Genomic DNA, 8,594 nt, shown 5'->3' with positions numbered 1-8,594 from the left:
CATGCCCTCAATTATGCTGCAGGAGGTATATCTAATCATTTCTGCATTTTATGGTGTTTAACACACCTCTTGACTCATGTGATCTTTTAATCCCTTTGGGCTATTATTATTGCTATGAGCCTCTCCTCTACCCCCACCCCTTATTTCATCATTGGCTTTATCTGTTTAAAGAGTAAATGCACCTGTGGTCAGAGACATGTAAATATATGCCACAAAGACAATTCTCAAAACATTTGTCATGCTTTCATTGACTGTTATTCTGCATCAGTTTGACAGAAGATTAAATATTTTGAAAGATAAAAGAACATTACAATATTTGAACAGCAGCCATGTGTGCTGGAATAGGACTTATCTTTCTGATATCCTTTCTAGCCCTCTTACTGGGAGATAACAGCATGTTATCTACTGCAGAATCCACCTGAAATAATTAAACAGCAATGATCAACTGATAGTTATAAAAAATAAAAGTGCCCTCCTTCAGTAGTCCTTCTGTTAATGTTTAACAATTTAACAAAGACAGTCTTAATAATTGCTAGATTAGTTTTGATTAAGTGCTTTTAAGATTTTATGCCATATTAAATAGTGATAACACTGTGATTCTTTTTGTGCCACAATTTTAAAGTGTGTGATTTCATGCAGTGGCACTAAACCAGTGTTGCAACTAGGGGACCTCAGCAAATTTCCAAGGGAGCTGCAGGATGTCTTGAATATATTATTATTAATACAGTTAATATTAGATATATTTGTAAAATAAAAAGATTAAAAAAGTAATAACATAATAAAAAATTATTTCCCTCTCTAAATAATTATTGTTTCTGTTTGTTCCCCAGTTTCTATTTATTAAAAATCCTCTTTGTCATGATTATAGCATTAATACAAAATACTAACCTAAAACTGTGTTTGGGTACCACTACTAAACAGAATTAGCCAAAAAAAAAAAAGATGACTATTGGATGGACACTATATTCCCACCTCAAAATCACTTGAGTTGTTGTGTCTTGCTGGTTGGTATGTTTAAACCATTGGTTTCAAACTCAATTCCTGGAGGGCCACAGCTCTGCACCGTTTAGCTCCAACCCTAACCAAACACACCTGATCCAGCTAATCAAAGTCTTCACGATTACTAGAAGCAGGTGTGATTTGAAGCTGGTTGGAGCTAAACTCTGCAGAGCTCTGCCCCTCCAGGAATTGAGTTTGAGACCACTGGTTTAAAAAGATTAATGTTTTGGTCATAGCACATTTTAGGATCTGCAAATTAAACCATGATGCACAAAGTGTCAAGTTGCTTGAATATTAAACATTTTAGCCAAATCGACAATTGTATTACTCAAAGATGACTTAATTTCCCCAGTACTGTCTGTACAGATCAAAGCTTTTACGGGTTTGGAACAACATGGGGGTAAGTGATTAATGACAAAATTTTCATTTTAGGGTGGAGTATCCCTTTAAGCTAAGAGTAAGGGCTGGGTTTACCTCGTTGCTATGAATGATGTCAGCATGCTCACTTATGGCTTGTTTCCACTGAGTGGTACGGTACAGCACAGTTCAGTACAGTACGATTCTGCACATTTTGGGATCTGCAAATTAAACCATGATGCACAAAGTGTCAAGTTGCTTGAATATTAAACATTTTAGCCAAATCGACAATCATAGTACTTAAAGATGACTTAATTTCCCCAGTACTGTCTATACAGGTCCATTCTGTACTGATCCATTTTGTGATGTTTGTGTAAATTTATATGAAGCCACAAATGTTCTTATAAGCAAGGAGCATTTGGCACCACTGCAGGCGAGTACCCATCAGTAAGTGTTGAATGTAAAGATTGAAAGACATTGCTTCATATGAATTATGTTCCTTTTCTTTGACTGCATAAAATGCATATATGATTTATTTAACCGCCTTTTTTTTTTTTTTGTGAAAATCTAATTTCAATCATACATGGCAGAGCATGATTTAAAAATGCATTGTTTAATAGGCTCACTAAGCCAAATTTAAACAAATTCAATTAATCAGCAAAGCAATCAGTGCGCCTGTCTGAAACTCACTTAGGCAAACAAAGGTCTTTTAATATAAATTTTCTGCAAGATGTCTTTATTGATTTGGTGCAAAATGATTTGTGTGATACATTCACACCAATCAATAAAGGCCGGGTCAATAGTGTTTATAAAAAGTCATAGCACCATAGATGAAGTGTCAAGCAACTTCAGCTTAGCATTGACCCGCAGCGTATACTACATTGGAAAATACACTCATAAAAATCCACTTGACACATTATTTCCTGAATGACCTATTTGATGGTTCTGACCAATACAATGCCTTTATTGGTTAACTGATAAAGCAACTGATAAAGCAAACTTTTTATGCCTGTAATGATTATGTTAGTAAAGTTATAAAACTCCAGATACACAGTGGAAGTAGCAAAAGTTTGTGTTCTAAACAGAGTGATCTTGCAGCTTGTTTAATAATGTTGTAATGTTGTTGTAATAATTTATTTATTTTTGCTTTATGCTGTTATGGAAGGCAGGATGGTTTTCTCTGTTCTAGTAGATTCTTATGTATGTAGATCAGTGATTTATTCAGAAAACAAAAATAATGACTTTATTTAACAATTTGTCTCCTCTGTGTCTCTCCACATCACCGTAGTGCCATTTTGGAGAATATCCACTGAACGCAAACTGTTCTGTGTCAGCCGCGACACAAGGATAAGTTTTGTACAGTACATGTATTTACGCTTTGATTTGAACGATAACAGCACGGCTGACACAGAAGCATGTATGCTCCTTGTGTCCTGTGGATATTTTCCAAAATGGCGCTACGGTGATGCAGAGAGACACAGAGGAGACGAATTGTTGAATAAAGTAGTGATTTTTGTTTTCTTTGCATACAAAAAGTATTCTCATCGCTTCATAACGTTAAGGTTTAACCACTGATGGCAGATGAACTATTCTGATGATGTCTTTCATACTTTTCTGGACCTTGACAGTGTAATTTACTCACTCACGGTTTTCATCAAAAATATCTTAAATTGTGTTCTGAAGATGAACAAAGCTTTTACGGGTTTGGAACAACATGGGGGTAAGTGATGAATGACAAAATTTTCATTTTGGGGTGGAGTATCCCTTTAAGCTAAGAGTAAGGGCGGGGTTGAGAGCCTGTTTTGCAATATTTTGGATTTTGAAAAGCCTGTTGACTTTTGCCGTTTATCTAAGGTGATTTTTAAGGTTTTCCCAACTCAGGTAGCCAGAAAGATCTGGCCCAATAACGGCCTAAATCCACCAAGCTGGAAGAAATAACTCGGCCTAGTTGTGGTTGCCAGCAGGGCCGGCGATTGCTATAGGCGAACTAGGCGGTTGCCTAGGGCGACAAATATGTTGGGGGCGCGGGCACCCTCTTGGGTGGCCGTTACGTTACGTTACGTTAGGCAAGTGCGCAGTTGATGAAGAAAATGAAGCAGGGAACCAGTGAAACACAGACCACTGAGACCAGGGATACTCAGCCTGAAGCAGGGGCGGAGTTTATGGGGGGGATGGGGGGAGATAACCCCCCAATATTCAAATCCATCAGTTACAAACCCCCCCCCCCCCCCCCCAATATTTCAACATGAAAATCACAGTAGATCAAATGAAAAATATGTAGAATTCATTTATTTTGTAACAACAATTTTGTTCCTAATCAATATGAGTTTGTCATAATAAATCAGACAAAAAATACTCCCCCTCCATTGAACCGATTGGTAACGCCCAACCAATGAGTCGCACTTTCTTTCACCAAAACAACGCGAGTGTAACGTTAGCACCAAAAATGAAGAGAAGCGCAGCACAGTGGACTATATTTAACTGCTGGTCAGAGAGCGATGCAAAAAAATAAATAAATAAAGCATGTACTGAAAATGAGGTATGAGAATATTGTGTAATAGCTAAGTACACACCACATATATTTTAGCTAGCTAATCAATTGCAATGTATTTAGCTATAACTATCAGTATAACAAGTTACCAAAGCAGCTGTCTGTTTTGCTAGTTTATTTTTCAATAGTGTCTGTAATTATCAATGACAAAAAGTATTCACATCGGTGTTTGTTTCCTTCCTAAATTAATCTGACTTTTGAACGAATTGGATGAATGAACGATTTGAGTGGCTAACTCATTAAAACAGTGAAACGCTTCCGCCTACTGGCGGTTTCAATACTTAATTTCTTTAGATAATCTCTACTATGTTAGAATTTTATGAATGATGATTATACACAAATTTCATAACGTTATGAGGTGTATAATCTCTTAACATGTTTTTTATAACAGATTCGAGGTACATAAAGCAGCAGGGTAGAAAAGTCAGCAGAGGGAGAGGAGGAGCAGGTGATCAGGTGAAGAAGATGCCATTCAATCAATAAAATAAAACAGGAAACAGTATAGACAGTTGTTCAAGAGCTCATGTGTTTCCCTTAAAAAAAAATTTAAATGCATTAAGGTGGAATGTAAAAATCTTAAAATAAATGTCTAAATGTAGTCTCTTTCATATTTGTATATGTTGAATTTGTAATCAGTTAAAGCATGTAGATAGATAGATAGATAGATAGATAGATAGATAGGAAGAAATACATTATCCAATAACAATACACAAAAAAAATTGAAAAAAAAAAATTGAAAAAAAAAAAAATAACAGACAGCATACAACGTTCAAAATCTACACCCTTGAGTAAGACCCTTGAATACCGTTTATTCAACCACAATAAATTGAGGGGGGGGGTGTTGGGGCAAAACTCAATCTCGCCTAGGGCAACCAAAGGGCTAGAGACTGTGTTTAAGATGTTACATTAGTTAAAATATTTCTGGTGGATAGACTGACCGCTGAGATACAGCTTCACTCACAAGCAAAACTTTTCAACTTGCAAGCAAAAGAATGAGTTAGTTAAAATATTTATGGTGGATGAGAACAACATTTGTAGTTTCATGATGAAAAGTGTTTTAAGTTTTGCACAAAGAAAAATATAGATTTTCTAAGATTTACACGTACTGCAAAGAATTTTGTTATCAGTTTCTCCTATTTTAAGCCTTAAAAAACTTTTTTGCAATCTTTTATTTTAATTTTTTTAAATTACAAAATAATTAGTTTTACTCTCAAACACAGTATGTTTGATTGAATAAAAAAGACGAAGAAGAAGAAACTACATACTAACTCTCCAAATTAGCATGGTTGCCAGATACACACAGAAAATCCAAATATGATCATGGCAAGTGGAATCACAAAATACTGTTCTAAATACACACCTGCTACATTAGTCAGAGATCTCAGTCATATCAATGGTAAATGGTAACAACATTTGGAGCATACCTTAGGAAGAATTTCTTTGAATTAATTAATTAATTAATTAATTAATGATGCATTTATATAGCGCTTTATTGTGTATTGTTGTACACCCAAAGCGCTTTACAATCATGTTGGGGGGGTCTCTCCTCAACCACCACCAGTATGCAGCATCCACTCGGATGATGCAATGGCAGCCACAATACACCACACACGAGCTACAGGTGGAGAAGAGAGATTGTCATAGAGTCAATCAAGGGGTTGGGGATTATTAGGAAACCATAATTGACCAAAGCCAGGGGGCAATTTGGCCAGGACACCGGGGTTACACCCCTACTCTTTATGAGAAGTGCCATGGGATTTTTTAATGACCACAGAGAGTCAGTACCTCGGTTTAACGTCTCATTCGAAAGACAGCTTTTTGACAGTATAGTGTGCCCGTCACTATACTGGGGCATTAAGACCCACACAGACTACAGGATGAGCACCCCCTGCTGGCCTCAATAATACCTCTTCCAACAGCAACCTAGTTTTCCCAGGAGGTCTCCCATCCAGGTACTGACCTGGCTCAACCCTGCTTAGTTTCAGTGGGAAACCAGTCTTGGGCTTCAGGGTGATATGGCTGTGGGGCTTAGTTGTAGGGCCTGCTCTCTTCTTCCCCCATGCCATCTGCAGTTATCTTTTTATAAACATCTTGGTTTCTCCATCCAGCACACTGCAGTCCACCACCCCCCCTCCCAAAAAAGAAAGATTTTGTCATTCTGGTATATGTGGCACAAGTTTTAAATTAAAATTTTGTAAAGTGACATTTTACACTAAAATTTTAATTAAACATTAAGCTAGTTGTCCTAACTTAGCATAAAGAGCTGGGCCCGTATTCCTAAGGAGTCCAAGAATCCTCTCAGAGAACTCCTAATTTATCTTAAATATTTATTACTAGGAGTCTTAGATTAAAAGTGATTCAGGACCAATCCTAGAGCAACTCTGAGTGAGGAAAAGACAAAAACTTTTATCCTAGAGTGAGGAGGTGGGGCTGACCCCATTGCTAGCTATGACACAGTCTTTTGAAGATTGTGATTGGTTTGTTGTCTAAGAAGGAAATAAAAGAGCGCATTCAAGAGTAGGGTCTATTATAAGCCTTCAACTTTAAAAATTGCAGGCGTAATTTTTCCTGTTCAAAGGCTGATTTATACTTCTGTATCGGACCTACGCCGTAGGCTATGCGTCAGTTTTCATTTATACTTCTGCATCGCTGCCCGTGTCAACGTGCAGTACACATGCAGACCTCTAGTCTACAGTGTCCACGTGCATTTTGCTGGTGTAACACGCAGTACCACGACAAAAGCAGAAGAAGAAGCCGTCAGAGAAGCATTATAGCCATGACGGCTGCAAATTAATATCAAATCATTTAATTATTATTTAAAACTACAAAAAGGAGAAAACAACAGAACAAGAGAAGATGGAATTCTTTCAATCTCCACAAGGACTTGTACCACGGCAGATCAACATTCTTGGTCGCGTACAACAAGTGATGTATAATGCTGTGTAGTATAATAAATAAGACACTTGTTCTTTGCTTTGTTTTATTTTATATACGAAGGTGTAACATTAAAATATATTAGAGTGCACATAAACACACACAAAACATACGGAGGGAGGGGTTCTAGCAGACCAATCACAGCGCTTGCAGTCCGCGTAGAATTGACATGCTGTTAGATTTTTAGAGAGGTGCGCATCAGGTTACTACACATAGCCTACAGCGTAGCTATGGCGTAGATTCGAGGCAGAATTATAAATTGGGCTTTACTCTCTCTCTCTTTCGCTCTCTCTCTCTCTCTCTCTCTCTCTCTCTCTCTCTCTCACACACACACACACACATTATATATGTATATATATATAATCTTTTTTTTATTTTTTATTTATGCTGTCATACTTAACATATTTAATTGTTTTTGTAATTGTAATAGTTTGTGTTATCACTTTGCTTATAGAAAAAAAAAATCATCACTGCTGCATAGTTTCCAGTTGTCAGATATGTTAATGTATCGATTACTTCCATTTCTGGCGCTATGGCATTTCTGCGCAGTGTCTGATGTTAGCGCATCTCTAATAAGATTAGTCACAAACATGATCCCTGCATGATCTAATGTGTAGCATCTTATTAACTCAATGTCATGCATTGTGTGCAATGCATTTCTTCTCCCTCTTCATGTTTCGTCCATTTTCTGCACTGCTAAAGAAACTCTTTAGCATCTTAAAAGTCCTCTTCCGTACTCCTTACAATTTTGGACATTGAAACCTCTTTTAAGGGTTAAGATGCTTTCTGAATTACTTTTTTCTTTACTAGGATATTTTCTTTAATTAATTTTAAGAGGAAACACCCACTTTTCTAAGAATTTTCTTAGAATTTTGTTACTAGGAGCAACTCTAAGCACTAAGATTTTTCATGAATACGGTTAATGTCGGTTAAAAAAAGCAAAAAACAAAACAAACTAAAAAACACTTTACGTTGTTTCAAAAAGTATTCAGACCTACCCTTTTAGAAAATATTCAGACTTTTTTTATTTTTTGCAGACTTAATTATGTTTAAATTAAAAAAAAAACATAAATTACAGTTTAAAAATGACAAAAAAAGAAAAAGGCCTATAAAAGTTAGGGCATGCTGCACAGTCACTACTTGGCAATGCACTCTTTGAAAAGGTGCAGTTTTCAGCTATTTGAGTAATAGAGTATTCAAAATGTAATATGTAAAATGTAAGTAAAATTAAAAAGATTCCTACTATGAAAACTCTGAATAAAGGTTAGAACAAATTAACACCACTGTCTCGTTATCACCCTATCCTCTCTCGTATATTCGCTGAATGCACGTGGTTACATAGAACGGTCAGCTTCTGTCTCAAACTGTAGCTAAGGATTTGCCACTGTTATAGACTAAGCTAGCAGTTATGGGGCTTTGAGACAAACCATGACAATGGCAAGTCTAATTAGTATACATGCAGGCAGGCTTTGTATTAGCTTATTCGTAACAATTAATATTAACCAGCACACTGTAGTTGTGTAAAACATAATGGTGAGTGATGGGACAGTTGAAAATATTCCTCCATGTTTAATGTTCTGTATGTTTAAGCTAGTTGAAAAGGGTTTTATTGCACTTACAGTAAAAAATTGAACTTGCAGGAATGAGTAAAAATTATGTGCACAGAATATCCACACTGAAATTCAGATCCTGAAATAGTCTATATTAATAAAGAATATAATAATATAGAATGTAGCTCTAAAGCAGGCAGTAG

The sequence above is a fragment of the Cyprinus carpio genome, chromosome A14, assembly GCF_018340385.1.
Source record: "Cyprinus carpio isolate SPL01 chromosome A14, ASM1834038v1, whole genome shotgun sequence".
NCBI classification, from domain to species: Eukaryota; Metazoa; Chordata; class Actinopteri; order Cypriniformes; family Cyprinidae; genus Cyprinus; species Cyprinus carpio.
The sequence above is the reverse complement of the archived record's forward strand: the minus strand, read 5'-3'. Positions refer to the sequence as shown.